General features: G+C 41.1%; 1 pseudogene; it reads left to right on the forward strand.

Annotated features, from left to right (window-relative positions):
- LOC111974168 (formin-like protein 2) overlaps positions 1-16,927 on the forward strand; it is an 81,155-nt pseudogene that overhangs the window by 38,392 nt on the left and 25,836 nt on the right.

Consider the following 16,927-nt stretch of genomic DNA (forward strand, 5'->3'; position numbering starts at 1 on the left):
TTAGTATGATATATTACGTTCAGACTGCTTTAATATGATATATTATATTCAACTGGCTTAATATGATATATTACGTTCAACTGCTTTAGGTATGATACATTTACGTTTCAAACTGCTTTAGTATTGATAGTATTGACATTCAACTGGCCTTTAGTATGCATAGTATTACGTTCAACTGCTTTAAGTATGCATATATTACGTTCAACTTACTTTAGTATGATATATTAATTCAACTGCTTTAGTATTGTATATTTACAGTTCAATCTTTAGTATTATATATTACATTTCAACTGCTTTAGTATGATATATTACTTCAACTACTTTAGTCATGATATATTACGTTCAAAGCTTCTTTTAGTATGATATACTATATTACATTTCAACTGCTTTTAGTATGAGTATATTACATTCAACTGCTTTAGTATTAGTATATTAAATACTTCACTGCTTAGTATGATATATTAGCTTCAACTACTTTTGCAGTATGATATATTACGTTCAACTAGCTTTAGTATGATATATTACATTCAACTGCTTTAATATATATATTACGTTCAACTGACTTTAGTATGATACATGTACTTTCAACTGCTTTAGTATATATGATTTACATTACTATCTTGTATGATATATTACGTTCAACTACTTTAATATGATATATTACGGTTCAACTGCTTTTAATATGATATATTACGTTCAACTACTTTAGTATGATATATTACGTTCAACTGCTTTAGTATGATATATTACGTTCACTACTTTAATGATGATATATTACGTTCAACTGCTTTAATATGATATATTACGTTCAACTACTTTAGTATATAATATTACGTTCAACTGCCTTTAGTATGATAATTACGTTCAACTGCTTTAGTATGATATTATTACGTTCAACTGCTTCTAATATATATATTTACATTCAAACTGCTTTAATATGATATATTACGTTCAACTCTTTAGTATGATACATTACGTTCAAACTGCCTTTATAAAATTATATACATTCAAAGCCTTTGTATGATATATTACGTTCAACTGCTTTAGTATGATATATTACGTTCAACTACTTTATTATGATATATTATTTTCAACTGGCTTAGTATGATACTATACAGTTCAACTTGCTATTATCAATGTATTATATATTACATTCAACTGCTTTAGTATGATATATTACGTTCAACTTACTTTAGTATGATATATTATTCAACTGCTTATATGATATATGTTACATTCAACTGCTTTTTTATGATATATTACATTCAACTCTTTAGTATGAGTATATTACATTCAACTGCTTTAGTATGATATATTACGTTTCAACTGCTTTAGCTATGATATATTTACGTTCAACTGCCTTTAATATGATATATTACAATTCAAACTGCTTTAGTATGATAAATTAGCGTCTCAACTGCTTTAGTATGATTATTCACTGTTACGTTGCAATCTTGCTTTAGTATGATATCTTACATTCCAACTGCTTTAGTATGATATCTTTACGTTCAACTGCTTTAGTATGATATATTACGTTCAACTCCTTTCAGTATGATATATTACGTTCAACTGCTTTAGTATGATATATTTCGTTCAACTGCTTTAATATGATATATTACATTCAACTGCTTTAATATGATAAATTACGTTCAACTGCCTTTAGTATGATACATTTTGTTCAACTGCTTTAGTATGCATATCTTACATTCAACTGCTTTAGGTATGATATATTACGTTCAACTGCTTTAGTATGATATATTACTTCAACTACTTTAGTATGATATATTACGTTCGAACTGCTTTAGTATTGATATATACATTCAACTTCTTTAGTATGATATATTACATTCAACTCTTTAGTATGATTATATTACAGTCAACTGCTTTAGTATGATATATTACATTTCAACTTGCTCTTAGTATGATATATTACGTTCAACTACTTTAGTATGATATATTACTTCAACTGCTTTAGTGATGATATATTACGTTCAACTGCTTTAGTATGATATATTACGCATTCAACTGCTTTAGTCATGATATATTACGTTCAACTGCTTTTTGTATGATATATTACGTTCAACTGCTTTAGTATGATATATTCATTCACTACTTTAGTATGATATATTATGTTCAACTGCTTTAGTATGATAGTATTACGTTCAACTTACTTTAGTATGAGTATATTACATTTAACTGCTTTTAGTATGATATATTATGTTCAACTTACTTTAGTATGATTATATTATTGTTCAACTACTTTATATGATTATTACGTGTCAACTTGCTTTAGTATGATATTATTTACGTTCAACTACTTTAGTATGATTATATTACGTTAACTACTCTTTAGTAGATATATTTACATTCAACTGCTTTAGTATGATATATTACTATCAACTGCTTTAGTATGATATATTTACTATTCAACTGCTTTAGTATTGATATATTACTTCAACTGCTTTAGTATGATATATTACGTTTCAACTGCTTTAGTATGATATATTACTTCAACTGCTTTAGTATGATATATTACATTCAACTGCTTTTAGTATGATATATTACATTTCAAACTGCTTTAGTATGATATATTACGTTCAACTACTTTAGTTATGATATATTACGTTTCAAACTACTTTTAGTATGATATATTACATTCAACTGCTTTTAGTATGATATATTACATTCAACTGCTTTAGTATGATATATTACGTTCAACTACTTTAATATGATATATTACGTTCAACTGCTTTAATTTGATATATTACGTTCAACTACTCTTAGTATGATATATTACGTTCAACTGCTTTAGTATGATATATTACATTCAACTGCTTTAGTATGATATATTACAGTTCAACTGCTTTAGTTATGATATATTACATCTCAACTGCTTTAGTATGATATATTACGTTCAACTACTTAGTATGATATATTACGTCAACTGCTTTAGTTATATATTTATTACGTTCAACTGCTTTAGTATGATATATTACATTCAACTGCTTTAGTATGATATACTACGTTCAACTGCTTTAGTATGATATATTACATTCAACTGCTTTAGTATGATATATTACGTTCAACTACTTTAGTATGATATATTACGTTCAACTGCTTTAGTATTTATATATTACATCAACTACTTTTAGTATACTATATTAGTGTTCAACTGCTTTAGTATGATATATACTTCAACTACTTTAGTATGATATATTACATTCAACTGCTTTAGTATGATATATTATGTTCAACTACTTTAGATGTATATTACATTCAACTGCTTTAGTATGATATATTACGTTAAAACTGCTTTAGTATATATTATATTACGTTCAACTAACTATTAGTATGATAATATATTACGCTTCAACTACTTTAGTATGATACATGGGGCAAAAAAGTATTTAGTCAGCCACCAATTGTGCAAGTTCTCCCACCTTAAAAAGATGAAGAGCCTGTAATTCCATCATAGGTACACTTCAACTATGTGACAGGACAAAATGAGAAAAAAAAATCCAGAAAATCACATTGGTAGGATTTTTTATGAATTATATTTGCAAATTATGGTGGAAAATAAGTATTTTGGTCCAATAACAAAAGTTTATCTCAATACTTTTGTTACTATACCCTTTGTTTATGGCAATGACAGAGGGTCAAACGTTTCGAAGGTCTTTTCACAACTGTTTTCACACACTGTTGCCTGTATTTTGCCCCATCCTCCATGCAATCTCCTCTAGAGCAGTGATGTTTTGGGGCTGTTCTGGGCAACACCGGACTTTTAAACTCCCTCCAAAGATTTTCTATGGGGTTGAGATCTGGAGACTGCTTAGGCCACTCCAGGACCTTGAGAATGCTTCTTACGAAGCCACTCCTTCGTTGCCGGGCCGTGGTGTTTGGGATCATTGTCATGCTGAAAGACCTAGCACGTTTCATCTTCAATGCCCTTGCTGATGGAAGGAGGTTTTCACTCAAAATCTCACGATACATGGCCCCATTCATTCTTTCCTTTACACGGATCAGTCGTCCTGGTCCCTTTGCAGAAAAACAGCCCTAAAAGCATGATAGTTTTCCACCCCCATGCTTCACAGTAGTATGGTGTTCTTTGGATGCAACTCAGCATTTCTTTGTCCTTCCAAACACGACGAGTTGAGTTTTTTACCAAAAAAGTTATATTTTGGTTTCATCTGACCATATGACATCTCCCAATCTTCTTCTGGATCATCCAAATGCTCCTCTTAGCCAACTTCAGACGGGCCTGGACATGTTACTGGCTTAAGCAGGGGGACACGTCTGGACACTGCTAGGATTTGATGTCCCTGGCGGCGAAACCTAGAGGTGTTACAGAATGATGGTAGGCTTTGTTACTTTGGTCCCAGCTCTCCTGCAGGTCATTCCACTAGGTCCCCGTGTGGTTCTGGGATTTTTGCTCACCGTTCTTGTGATCATTTTGACCCCACAGGGTTGAGACTTTGCGTTGCGAGCCCCAGATCGAGGGAGATTATCAGTGGTTCTGTATTGTCTCTCCATTTCCTAATAATTGCTCCCACAGTTGATTTCTTCAAACCAAGCTGCTTACCTATTGCAGATTCAGTCTTCCCAGCTGGTGCAGGTCTACAATTTTGTTTCTTGGTGTCCTTGACAAGCTATTTGGTCTGGCCATAGTGGAGTTTGAGTGTGACTGTTTGAGGTGTGGACAGGTGTCTTTTATACTGATAAACAAGTTCAAACAGGTGCCATTAATACCAGGTAACGATGGGAGGACAGAGGAGCCCTTTAAAGAAGAAGTTACAGGTCTGTGAGAGCCAGAAATCTTGTTTGTTGTAGGTGACCAAATACTATTTCCACCATAATTTGCAAAATAAATTCATTAACAATTCTATAATGTGATTTTCTGGATTTTTTTTTTCTCATTTTGTCTATGTCATAAGTTGAAGTGTACCCATTGATGAAAATTACAGGGCCCTCTCTCATTTTTTTTAAGTGGGAGGAACTTGCACAATTGGTGGCTGACTAAATACTTTTTTGCCCCACATGTATATACATTCCAACTGCTCTTAGCATTGATATACTTACAGTCAACTGCTTTAGTATGATATATTACATTCAACTGCTTTAGTATGATATATTACGTTCAAACTACTTTAGTATGATATATTACGTTCAACTGCTTAGTATGATATATTACATTCAACTTCTTTAGTATGATATATTACATTCAACTGCTTTAGTATGATTATATACATTCAACTGCCTTTAGGTATGATATGATTTACGTTCAACTGCTACTTTAGTATGATATATTACGTTCAAAGCTACGCTTTAGTATGATATATTACCATTCAAACTGCATTTAAGTATGTATATAATTTCTACGTTCAACTTTACTTTATGTATGGATAATTCACGTTTCAACTGCTTTTAGTATGATTATTACGTTCAATTGCTTTAGTTAAATATTACATTCAACTGCTTTATATGATATATTACGCGTTCAAACTACTTAGATTACGTAATGCTTTATATGTATATTTACGTTCAACCACTTTAGTATGATATATTTACCGTTCAACTGCTTTAGTATGATTATATTACATTTCAACTGCTTTAGTATGATATATTACGTTCAAACTGCTTTAGTATGATATATTACATTCAATCTGTACTTTAGTATGATAATTTCGTTCAACTACTTTAGTATCATATATTACGCTTCAACTGCTTTTAGTATGATATATTTACGTTTCAACTAACCTTAGTATGATATATTACTCAACGCTTTAGTATGATATATTACATTCAGACTGACTTTAGTATGATATATTACTTCAACTCTGTTAGTATGATATATTACGTTCAACTCTTTAGTATGATATATGTACTTCAACTGCTTAGTATGATATATTAGTTTCAACTGCTTTAGTATGATATATTACTTCAACTGCTTTAGTATGATATTACTTACGTTCAACTACTTTAGTTATGATATATTACGTTCAACTGTTTAGTATGCGTAGTATTACATTCAAACTACTTTATGTATGATATATTAGGTGTCAACCTCTTTAGTATTGATTATATTACGTTTCAACGCTTAGTGAATGATTGACTTCTTAATTACGCTGTCACAATTTACGTCAACTTTAGTATTGATATATTACGTTCAACTACTTTAGTATGATATAGTTACGCTTTCAAAAGCCTGCTTTGAGTGATGGATACCTATTACATTCAACTGCTTTAGTATGATATATTACGTTCAACTACTTTAGTATGATATATTACGTTCAACTACTTTAGTATGATATAATCCATTCAACTACTTTAGTATGATATACTATGTTAGGTTAGGGGTTAAGGTTCGGATTAAAAGTTAGTTTAAAGGGTTAGGGGAAGAGTTAGCTAACATGCTAAGTAGTTGCAAAGTTGCTAATGAACTAAAATGCCAAAGTTGTCCGTGATGAGATTCAAACATGCAACCTTCGGGTTGCTAGACCTTTGCGTTATACGCCCACACATCCAGTCTGTGATAGTGGAGCCGCTGTGAGTGATGACCTTGTGGCCTTTTATTAGAGTGCGATATACGCACGGGAAACTGTTGAGTGTGAAAAATCCAGCAGCGTTGTAGGTATTAACCCAAACCGGTGCGTCTGGCACCTACTACCATAACCCGTTCAAAGGCGCTTACATTTTCTGTCTTGCCCATTCACCCTCTGAATGGCACACATACACAATCCATGTCTCAGATGTCTCAAGGCTTAAAAACCCTTCTTTAACCTGTCTCCTCCCCTACATCTACACTGATTGAAGTGAATTTAACAAGTGACATCAATATGGGATTATAGCTTTCGTCTGGATTCACCTGGTTTATGTCGTGGAAAGAGCACGTTTTTAATGTTTTGTCTACTGAGTGTAAATCAACAACAGTGATGTGGTTTAGCCCTCAGGCTTGAGCGGAGTAGTTTGTCACAATCGCCAGTAAACCAAATGACAGTTAAAGTTGTCCCCTTTAACCCTCCACAGTTAGCCGAGTAACTACAGAATGAGGGTGAAAGTAATCTGTGTTTTTGTGTTCTCTCCGTCTCCTCCTCTCTCTCTTCTCTCTCGCTCCCTCTCACAGGAACGATTCCAAGTGAAGAACCCCCCCCACACATACATCCAGAAGCTGAGGGGCTTTCTGGACCCGGCCGCCACCAGGAAGGTAAGGGAGAGTGTGGATTCTTCCCGGACAACTGTTCCACTGCCTCAGCTTCTTCCTTCCCCTTTCAGCTCAACACCAACAGCGTTACATTCATTTGTAGCAAAACATGTCGCAATGTAAAAACTTAAAAAGTTTCTTATTGGACAGGTTCACGTAGTCCCTTCCCATTTAGCCCCTTTTGCTTCCGTTTCGTTCCTAGTGAATGTGACCCAGGGTGTCCTCACCGTACAGCTGTGTTGCCCTGAGAAGTAGTGGGCCCTGGGAGTGAACATGGCCTTGCGGAGCCATAGCTAACAGGAGCGTTATGATATGGTGCCGGTAGTAGTGTTAGGGGAGGGAAGCAGCCAGTACCGGCTGAGGCTGACTCTCTGGCCAAAGGAGTTGGAGAGGCGAGGTTTTCCAGAGTAAAGTGTCAGTCAGCGGTCAGGCCTCGCCAACAGGAAGAGGCTTGCGGAGGGAGATAGTGCCGCTGTCCCGATGGGATGCGTTCCAAATGTCGCCCGATTCCCTATATAGTGCACTACTTTTGACCAAGGCCCATAGGGTATATAGGGACTTCTATAGGGACTATGTTGCCATTTGGGACGAGGCCACAAAGTTGTCTCTGTAATAAAAACAAATTAGCGCCGAGCGACTCTGCCAGAGTGACATCAAATTGCTCCAGATAATTAAATTACGCTGACCGACTGGAGGTTTCGGAGCGACATCATATGCTACGGGAGCGTGAAGAGAGCAAGAAAGCAGTTCTAGATCAGCCAATGGATGTGACTTCTGCTACAGAGATAGAATATCTGCCTATGCCCCCCCCCATCTTAGCTGACTAGTGACGATCTAGGTTGGATTGTTTCGAGTATTCAATTTTTCATAGTTTTGAAGTGTGTTCCTCGTCTCTCCCCGATCGAAAAAGCAAAGAGAACATGTCATGCATCTTGTATCGCGACACGCCTTGTATTTTGGCACTCCTGCAGCCCTGGCTGCATTATCGATGTCCCTTCTAAGCTTGGGGCGTACGTCTCCCTCAGAGCATCGCCCCGCTCTTAGGGTTGTATCCCAAAATGGCACCCTATTCCCTTTCCAGTGCACTACTTTCGACCAGAGCCCTATGGACCCTGGTCAAAAGTAGTGGACGACAAAGGGAATAGGGGTGCCATTTGGGACGCATCCGTAGTCGGCTCTCTGATGATACAGAACATGACTGAAGGACTAACGTTCCTCTCTGGAGACGGAGATGAAGGAGAAGAAGAATAGGAGGATGATGAAGAGCAACACTGGAGAGGAGAAGCGAGGAATAGCGAAGAATAAAGAGAGGAAGGAGGATGGTAGATAACAAGTGCTCATATTGTGGTCAGATGCAAGACTGAGGAGGAGTGCATTGTGGGATGGGGCAGGGTTAGGCTTCCTCCCTAATGGCACCCTAGTCCCTATAGTGCACTACTTTTGACTAGAGCCGAGCCAAAAGTAGTGCACTATATAGGGAATAGGGTGCTATTTGGGATGTTGGCATGGTGAACGGGAGGATGGCTCCCAGATGACGGAAATGACTGGTCCAGGTTTAACGCTCTCTCAGGGTGTAAACACTTAGCACTGCCATGGCTGAAGGAAGGATTTATTACACACTATCTGCATCCCAAATGGCACCCTATTCCCTATATAATGGTCTACTTTTGTCCAGGGTCCATAGGGAGTCCCATAGGGCTCTGGTCAACAGTAGTGCACTATATAGGGGATAGGGTGCCATTTTGGACGCATTCACTGACTCCAGGGCCTGCATACGTTTAGGCAGCGAGCCCTCCCTGTCTTTGTTTGTCTAACACCGCTGACCAAAGTATAATCTTCCTCCATCTTTATTGAAACCGTTTGTCACGGGCTGGAATCGGGCCTTCAGCGAGAGGCAACAGCGCTTATTAAAACACGTCTCCGTTTTTTCGACAACGAGCGGTTGGGCTCCTGTGTTTATTTTCACGTCCAAACGTCTGGGCTGTTTATCACATGCCCTGGGAACTATGAGTCGTCAGAGTCTGCTCCCTCCAGAGTTGGGCTTATACCATGCTCCAACAACAGTCCGCGTGTCCCTCGCAGGAGGTCAGCAGCCCACACCAGAGGGAGAGGGGGAAAGAGACAGAGAAAGAGAGATGGAAAATGGAGAGAGACGGGGAAAGATAGTGTGAGAGAGAGAGAGAGAGAGAGAGAGAGCGCAGGGGAGAAAGAGAGAGAGAGAGAGAGAGAGAGCGAGCGCAGGGGAGAAAGAGAGAGAGAGAGAGCGAGCGCAGGGGAGAAAGAGAGAGGAGGGGAGAGAGAGATGCAGAAAAAGAGAGTTATGGTTTTACACTCCTGTTCAATCCCCTTTTCTTCAGATTCAAACAATTGCCACTTTGTGCCTCTGTGGAGAGCCGGAGCTGGAGGTCATTGCCGCCTCTTTACATATGCAGGCCCCCGTGCATTCCTCTCAGCCAATAGGCAGCCAAAGAGGAAGAGGTTCATTCCAAAAAACTCCCTACGAATGTATCGGCCATTGATTTGTTTCCAGGATGACCTCTCCGGAGCGTGCACAGTTCTCCACTCATCAGAGCTCTCCACTCTACCTCTTTTCCCCTCTCTCACTCTCTCTTTGCTACCTCTCTCTTCCGCCTGTTTTCTCTGTTCTCTCTCCTCTCTCTCTTTTCTCTTCCTCCTCTCTCTTTCCCTGCTTTTTTTCTCTCTCTCCCTGCTCTCTCGTCTCGTTCCCCCTGCTCTCTCTCTCTCGTCTCGTTCCCCCTGCTCTCTCTCTTGTCTCGTTCCCCCTGCTCTCTCTCTCGTCTCGTTCCCCCTGCTCTATCTCTCGTCTCGTCCCCCTGCTCTGATCTCGTCTCGTTCCCCTGCTCTCTCTCTCGTTTCGTTCCCCCTGCCTCTCTCCTCGTTTCGTTCCCCTCTCCTCTCTCTGTTCGTCTCGCCCCTGCTCTCTCTCTCTCGTCTCGTCCCTGCTCTCTCTCTCTGTCTCGTCTCGTTCCCCCTGCTCTCTCTCTCTCGTCTCGTCCCCCTGCTTCTCTCTGTCTCGTCTCGTTCCCCTGCTCTCTGTCCTCCCCCTGCTCTCTCGTCTCATTCCCCCTGCTCTCTCTCTCCGTTTCGTTCCCCCTACTCTCTCTCTCCGTCTCGTCTCATTCCCCTGCTCTCTCTCTCTGGTCTCGTCTCGTTCCCCTGCTCTTCTCGTTCATTCCCCCTGCTCCTCTCTTCTTTTCGTTCCCCTGCTCTCTCTCTCTGCTCTGGTCTCGTTCCCCCTGCTCTCTCTGGATCTGAGCGGCGCTGGTAGTCTTAGTGAGGAGCGATGTGTGTGTGTACGTGACGCTGTGTGTGTTGTGGGTCAGGGAGTCTGCGCAGTACACCTCACACTCGCGCCGCTTTCCATATAAACACACAAGGGGGCTCCTCCCTAATAAAACTCTGTTTCTCATCTCACATGTGCCAAACACACACCCCAGCTCAGTACTACAGGCCAAGGACCAGAGAAACCCTGCCAATGGGAACATCTCTGTCTGTCTGTCTGTCTGTCTGTCTGTCTGTCTGTTGTCTGTCTGTCTGTCTGTCTGTCTGTCTGTCTGTCTGCTGTCTGCCTGCCTGCCTGCCTGCCTGCCTGCCTGCTGCCTGCCTGCCTGCCTGCCTGTCTGTCTGCTCTGTCCGTCTGTCTGGTCTGTCTTGTCTGTCTGTCTGTCTGTCTGACTGTCTGACTGACTGACTGACAAAAATGGGTTTGATATGGAGACTGGGAGCCTCCTCCTCTGTCTCTGTCTCTGTCATTGGTGATGCAATGATTTCACCGTCTGCCATCAGGGAGGCTCTTCTCCTCCACTGAACGAGTAGTGATTCTTCTGGGCGTTGATTATGAATGCTGATGGAAGCCCTGTCGCTCACGCTACTGCTTTTTGGATTCCTCCGCGCAACTTTTGCGCAACAGGCTGCGAGGCTTTTGTTTGTAGTCGGGAGTCTTTTTGTCTGAAAGTGAAAGCAACGAGAGAGAGAGAGAACAACCTCCCCACAAACACTTGTGTCACGTTGCATATTCACATGCAGGGCAGGTCATACACTTCAGTCCACCCAGGGTTTGTTCCTGGACATGTAACCACGGGAACAGCACAACGGGACTAGAATGGATATACGCTATGTGTGTGTTTGTGTAAAGGCCCTGACAGCTCAAACACAAGCCAGATCCAATTTAATGAGTCGATTATGGCCTCATCCCAAATAGCACATTATTCTCTATATACTCTAGTGCACTACATTTGACCAAAAGTACACTGTATAGGGAATAGAGTGACATTTGGGATGCTGACGGTTATATCGCTCCGGAGGAAGGAACTGCTTCTACGCAAAGCAGACATTGGAATGACTACGGTAAAGTCAAGCATTCTATAAGCAGGACTGTCCATTATGTTGACTTTCATGTTTCCTGGCCCTCTGTTGAATGAGAAACGACCGATGATATGGTTGGTGAAATGCCCCAGAAATCACTCAAAGTTCAACCCGACATATTCTATCGGTCTACTGAATACAGAACGGAGTGATGAAATGTTCAAAATGTGTCTTTCTTTAACCCCAGAAATTCAGACGGAGGGTGCAGGAGTCCACGCAGGTCCTGAGAGAACTGGAAATTTCATTAAGGACCAATCACATAGGGTGAGTAATAATTAAGATTAAGTATGTGAATGTGAATGTGAAGGTCAAGTGCCTGCGTCCCAAATTGGTACCCTATGGGCCCTGGTCAAAAATAGTGCACTAGAAAGGGAGTAGGGTGCCATTTGGGTCGCAAACCCAGGTCAGCTGTGGTCGCAGGTGGTAATGAGGCCAGGGTGCATGCTGGGAGCTGGAGGCAGGATGAGGCAGGATAAGGGATGATAAGGGTCAGCAGGAAGCAGCGGGGGTTGATGTGACTGGAGCAAGGTCACTGGTGACACGGCAACACTGACAGACAGACAGCACGCTCTGTGACCCTGTGAGGACAGGAAGGAACAGCATGTGTCCCAAATGGCACCCTATTCCCTACACAGTGCACTACTTTTGACCCGAGCCACAGACAGGAGACCAGCCAGCCAAAGTCCTACCTAGACACTACAACCCCAGGCAGACTCTGTTACATTACAACAGTCACACAATCTCAGCATCCCAACAACACAAGATGCCCCCTCTCTCTCTCTCTCTCTCTCTCTCTCTCTCTCTCTCTCTCTCTCTCTCTCTCTCTCTCTCTCTCTCTCTCTCTCTCTCTCTCTCTCCCTCTCTCTACATCTCTCTCTCTCTCTCTCTCTCTCTCTACATCTCTCTCTCTCTCTCTCTCTACATCACTCTCTCTCTACATCTCTCTACATCTCTCTACATCTCTCTCTCTCTCTCTCTCTCTCTCTCTCTCTCTCTCTCTCTCTCTCTCTCTCTCTGTTGTGTAGGCCTATCACAATGGCAAATGAATCCCAGCCCATTCACAACTCTGTGTGTTGCACGTGTACCACATGCTGTGCACTGTCTGCACCATTGTCTTTGAACTAAGACTGTGTGTCATTTCTCCTTCTAGGTGGGTGAGAGAGTTCTTAAACGAAGAAAACAAAGGCCTGGACGTACTGGTGGAGTATCTGTCTTTTGCGCAGTACGCTGTCACGTAAGTTCCCCCGGCTCTTTCCCCTTTCTCGATGCCCTCGTATAGCGCGGGCCAGACAATCAGCACAATATTTTTGCCTAATCAACGACGCATCTCCTCGACACGCATTCTGCTTCGTTCTCAGAAACACCGAGTCACTGGTCGTATGTGGCGACCGGCACCGCATCCGAGACTCTGTCTACGTCACAACTGGCACCCTATTCCCTATATAGTGGGCCCTGGTCAAAAGCAGTGCACGACATAGGGAATAGGGTGCCATTTGCCATGCATACGTTCACTCTGTGTGGCATGTAGATTCTATTCATAGACGGCGTGATTACTCGGTCACAAGGTTTCCATTCAGAGCCAATGGCGTTTTTTTAGCGTGACAGTTACGTTTTTATTTGCTTTCTGGCCCTACGTTATTGGTCTGTCCAACGCGTTTCTAATGGTTACCCCCATCAGTGAGTGTTTACCTTGATTACACAGGTCCTAGTTAGTCCCCTGCCTTTGTGTTAGAAAACAGCCACAGCTATAACAAACCAAAAAACGGGGGGAGGGGTGGGGGGATTTCTGCTCTCCAGAAATCTGAAGTAAGAGATGCCTCTATGTGACTTTTATAAAGTTCTCGTTTTCCTTCCAGACTCTTGATAATGTATGAAACAGATTAGGGCTGTGTCTTAAATGGCACCCTATCCACTATGCAGTGCACTACCTTTGCCCAGAAACCTATGGGCCCTGATCAAAAGTAGTGCACGATAAAGAGAATACGGCGCTATTTGGGACATTGCTGGACTGTGGTCAGAGAGTACAGAAATGTACTAGGTTCTCTGAGCCCCTTTGTCCTGCCCGGTGTGTCTCCCCTCTCCAGGTTTGATGGCGACAGCGTGGAGGACAACCCGGAGAAGTTGGTGGACAAGCCCTGGAGCAGATCCATAGAGGACCTCCATGGGGGGAGTAACCTCCCGTCCCCCGTCAGCGGGAACAGCATCTCCCGCTCCGGGCGACACTCCACGCTACGGTAAGCAACACACACATCACCTCAACACCATACATTATACTATATACTACTGTAGGAGCGCACTGCAATGATAACCAAGTCCTAATTCTGTATTTAAAACGTAATATGTCTGTTGTATAAGAAATGGTTTGTAATGTCATAATTGTTTTTCACTTAGTCTGGATTGTCATAGTTCCCAGGTTTGCTAATACGCTCACGTGTTTGCATGTGATGTCTGAGAAGGCCTTTTGTTGTGGTCATGAGGCCTTTAAGTCTTTAAATGGCTTAAGACACGTTTCGGTGTGGCACGGAACGGCAGGACAAAGGATAAGAGGGGGGCGGGTTGTTTTCCAGAGCTGTGTTCCAAGCGGCATCTTATTCCCAATATAGGGCACTACTTTTGATGGGTCACGTGTCAAAAGTAGGGCACTACATATAGGGAATAGGGTGCCATTTGGGAGAAGACCATTTATTGGGTCGTCTGACTCATGATGTTATGGAATATGATGTCTCTGACACGGGGGTTTTCGTGGCTACTGAACAAGCTGGAAGTACTCTCTTCTAGCACCATCTACGTCTTTTTGAATGATTTGGCAAACATGTAACATTGAACGTTGAAATTCTCCCCGTTTCTTTTAAACCATGGTCATTTAATTTGGATTATAGGCGGCAAACATAGTTAAAGAATATGGACTAGGACTCAAATCTCATCCAATTATGCATATTTCTCATTCATATATCTTTATGTACATATTCTTTATCCCTTTACACTTGTGTGTATAAGGTAGTAGTTGTGTAATTGTTAGGTTAGATTACTTGTTGGTTATTACTGCATTGTCGGAACTAGAAGCACAAGCATTTCGCTACACTCGCATTAACATCTGCTAACCATGTGTATGTGACAAATATAATTTGATTTGATTTGATTTTCTGACTCTGTTAATCGCCGCGGTCGTTTCAATTATGTCCCGATGTGTTAGTCCCGTTGACTTCACACGTAGATGACTAATCCCTATTTTTCTGACTGTCAGTAACTCACAGGTCTTTTACGAGAGACGTTACACCGAGGGAACTCCAACATTATCCTAACTCTCATATGGTGGACGAACGAATCTGGACTCGCTAGGCTTCTTCTCTTAGTAAACATACAGGCCAGTTTGTGTCCCCCAAAATGTGTCCCCCAAAATGGCACCCGATTCTCTATAGACTGTCGCCTTTGACCAGGTGTTCCAAAGTAGTACACTTTATAGTATATGTGGGTGCTAGCGCCTATGTACAAGGGCCTGTGGGGTTAGTGTTCGTACTTCTGTCAAGCAATTGTGTTATCAGATGAAAGATACTATAGGAGACTAAGGCTATGTTTGTGTCCCAAATGACACTCTATTCCCTATATAGTGCACTACTTTTGACCAGTGGCAACCTGTTCCCTATATAGTGCACTGGTTTTGAAATGTAGTACAATGTAGGGAATAGGGTGCCATTCGGGACCCATGTGGTGCCTTCAGAAAGTATTCATACCCCTTGACTTATTCCACATTTCGTGTTACAGCCTGAATTCAAAATTGATTAAATATTTACAAAAATCTCACCCATCTACACACAATACCCCATAATGACAAAGTGAAAACATGGTTTTAGACATTTTTGCAAATGTATTGAAAATGAAATATAGAAATATCTAATTTACATAAGTATTCACACCCCTGAGTCAATACATGTTAGAATTTCTTTCTGACTATGTCTCTAAAAGCTTTGCACTCCTGGATTGTACAATATTTGCACATTGTTCTTTAAAAGATTCTTCAAGCTCTGTCAAGTTGGTTGTTGATCATTGTTTGACAGCCATTTTCAAGTCTTGCCATAGATTTTCAAACTTAGCTCTATTCTGTTTCTTTGTATCCTAAAAAACTCCCTAGTCCTTGCCGATGACAAGCATACCCATAACATGATGCAGCCACCACCATGCTTGAACATATGAAGAGTGGTACTAGGCGGATGTGTTGTGTTGGATTTTTTATTCTGTACAGGCTTCCTTGTTTTAACTCTGTCGTTTAGGTGAGTATTGTGGAGTAACTACAATGTTGTTGATCCATCCTCAGTTTTCTCCTATTCAATTCTGTATTTGTTTTAAAGTCATCATTGGCCTCAAGGTGAAATCCCTGAGGTTTCCTTCCTCTTTGGCAACTGAGTTAGGAAGGACGCCTGTATCTTTGTAGTGACTGGGTGTATTGATACACCATCCAAAGTGTAATTAATAACTCTCCATGCTCAAAGGGATATTCAATGTCTGCTTTTTTTTTCTACCAATAGGTGCCCTTCTTTGCGAGGCATTGGAAGACCTCCCTGGTCTTTGTGGTTGAATCTGTGTTTGAAATTCACTGCTCGACTGAGGGACCGACTGTATGTGTGGGTTACAGAAATTAGGCAGTCGTTCAAAGATCATGTTAAAAACTATTTTTGCACACAGTGAGTCCATGCAAATTATTATGTGACTTGTTAAGCACATTTTTACTCTTGGAACTTATTTAGGCTTGCCATAACAAAGGGGTTAAGTATGTAATACACTCAAAACATTTCAGCTTTTCATTTGTTATTCATTTGTACAAATGTCGTAAAACATAATTCCACAGTTACGTTATGGGGTATTGTGTGTAGATCAGTGACACAACATCTTAATGTGATCCATTTTAAATTCAGGCTGTAAACACAACAAAATGTGGAACAAGTGGAGGGGCGTGAGTACTTTCTGAAGGCACTGTATGTGAATGGCAGCTGTATGAACTTAGTAAGGTGACACTGAGAGCTGATGTTGACTGGTGTTCTGTACCGGCCTTCCTCCTCTAGTCTCCTGCTCTGTGCTCCAGTCTTCAGCAGCAGCAGGCAGGTCTACACAGCACACATTGTGGCTCACGGTGCTATCTGATAGCTCTAGCTCGCCTCAGCTCTAGCTCGCCCCACCCCTCTAGCCTTACCTCAACACCTCCTCCCCCCCCTCCCCTGTCTTCACTACCTGCCACACACTCGCACGAGCACACGCGGGAAGGCAGGCGCCAACGCACACACACACACTCCTACCTGCTTCCTTTGCAAAGCTGTGGTCCAGTGTGTGGAGGCGTTGAAGGGGAGATGC

Source organism: Salvelinus sp. IW2-2015, linkage group LG2 (genome assembly GCF_002910315.2).
Source record: "Salvelinus sp. IW2-2015 linkage group LG2, ASM291031v2, whole genome shotgun sequence".
Lineage (NCBI taxonomy): Eukaryota > Metazoa > Chordata > Actinopteri > Salmoniformes > Salmonidae > Salvelinus > Salvelinus sp. IW2-2015.